We start from the raw sequence: 2,104 nt of genomic DNA, 5'->3' as shown, positions 1-2,104 counted from the left end.
AAGAACAGGTATTAAGTGTTCTTTGAATGTTTAGTAGAATTTCCCAATGAGGCTGTCTGATCCTGGAATTTTGTTTTGGGGAAGGTTTTGATTACTGTTTCAATGTCCTTACTAGTGATTGATCTATTTGGATTTTTCATTTCTTCATGATTCAGTCTTGGAAGGTTGTACAATTCTAAGAATTTATCCATTTCTTCTAGGTTGTTCAATTTGTTGATGGCTAGCTATTCACGGTCGTCTCTTACAATACTTTGTATTTCTGCAGTCTTCATTGTAATTTCTCCTCTTTCATTCCTGCTTTTATGTATTTGAGCCTTCTCTCTTTTTTCTTACTGAGTCTAGCTAAAGGTTCGTCAATTTTGTTTCTCTTCAAAGGGCCAGCTCTTCATTGATCTTTTCTATTGTCTTAGTCCCTATACCATTTATTTCTGCTTTAATTTTTTTTTTCCAGGCACATGGAAGTTCCTGGGCCATGGAATGAATCCAAGCTGCATCTGCTACCTACACCACAGCTGCAGCAACATCAGGTCCTAACCCACTGTGCAGGGCCAGGGATCGAAACTGCACTGCCTCAGAGGCAATGCTGGATCTTTAACCCACTACATTATAGCAGGTACTCCTCTGTTCTGATTTTTATTATTTCCTTCTTTCTACTGACTTTGGGCTTCATTTGTTCTTCTTTTTTCTGGTTCCTTTAGGTGAAATTATTTGAGATTTTTCTTGATTCCTTTTTTCCCCATTTTTTAAAGTTTTATTGAAATATAGTTGATTTAAAATCTTGTGATTTCTGCTGTACAACATAGTGATTCAGTTATACATATATCCTTTTTTTGTTGTTGTTGTTGTCTTTTCTAGGGCCACACCTGAGGCATGTGGAGGTTCCCAGGCTAGGGCTCAAATTGGAGCTGTAGCCGCCAGCCTACGCCACAGCCACAGCAGCGCAGGATCCGAGCTGCGTCTGCAACCTACACCACAGCTCATGGCAACACCAGATCCTTAACCCACTGAGCGAGGCCAGGGATGGAACCCGCAACTTCATGTTTCCTAGTCAGATTCATTAACCATTGAGCCATGGCGGGAACTCCTACATATGTCTATTCTTTTTCAGATTCTTTTCCCACATAGGTTATCACAGAACATTGGGGCAGACTACCCTGTGCGACGTAGCAGGTCCCCACTGACCATCTATTCTGTATGTAACAGTGAGCACATGCCTGTCCCAAACCCCCGATCATCTCTCTCTCCCCACCTGTCCCTTTGGTAACCATAACTTTGTTTTTGAAGTCTGTGAGTCTGCTTCTGTTTAGTAAATAAGTTCATTTGTATCATTTTTTTTTTTAGATTCCACATGTGATACCATATGATGTCTGTTTTTCTCTGATTTCACTTACTACGATAATGAGATGTTACTTGTTTGTTGAGATAGGCTTGTGTTACTATAAACTTCCTCCTTAGTATCAATTTTGCTGAATCCCATAAACTTGGGTATGTCAAATTTTTATTTTCATTCTTCTTCAGGTGTTTTTTGATTTCTTCTTTGATTTCTTTGTTGACCAAGTAGGACCTTACTCTTTATCCACTCCATGTTTAATAGCTTGCATCTGCTAATCCCAAACTCCTAATCCTTCTCTCCCTGACCTCCTCTCTCCTTTTGCAACCACAAGTCTATTCTCTGTATCTATAAATCTGTTTCATACATATGTTTAGATAATCCATATTTTCGATTTACATATAAGTGATATCATAGAGCACTTGTCTTTCTCTGTCTGACTTATTCATTTATCATAATACTCTCCAAATCCATCCATGCTGTTGCAGCAAATGACAAATTTTCTTTTTTTTTTTTTATGGCTGAGTAGTAAGCCATTGTATACCTATACCACATTACCACATCCTTTTTTTTTTTTTTTTTAGGGCTGCAGGGGCAGCACATGAAAGTTTCCAGGCCAGGGTGGAATTGCAGCTGCAGTGGCCAGGCTACACCACAGCAACAACAGCTGCAACCTACACCGCAGCTCATGGCAATGCCGGATCCTTAACCCACTGAGTGGGGCCAGGGATCAAACCCGCATCCTCATAGATACAGTCAGGTTTGTTTCCACTG

The sequence above is a fragment of the Phacochoerus africanus genome, chromosome 10 (genome assembly GCF_016906955.1).
Source record: "Phacochoerus africanus isolate WHEZ1 chromosome 10, ROS_Pafr_v1, whole genome shotgun sequence".
NCBI classification, from domain to species: Eukaryota; Metazoa; Chordata; class Mammalia; order Artiodactyla; family Suidae; genus Phacochoerus; species Phacochoerus africanus.
Note: the sequence above shows the minus strand (reverse complement) of the source record.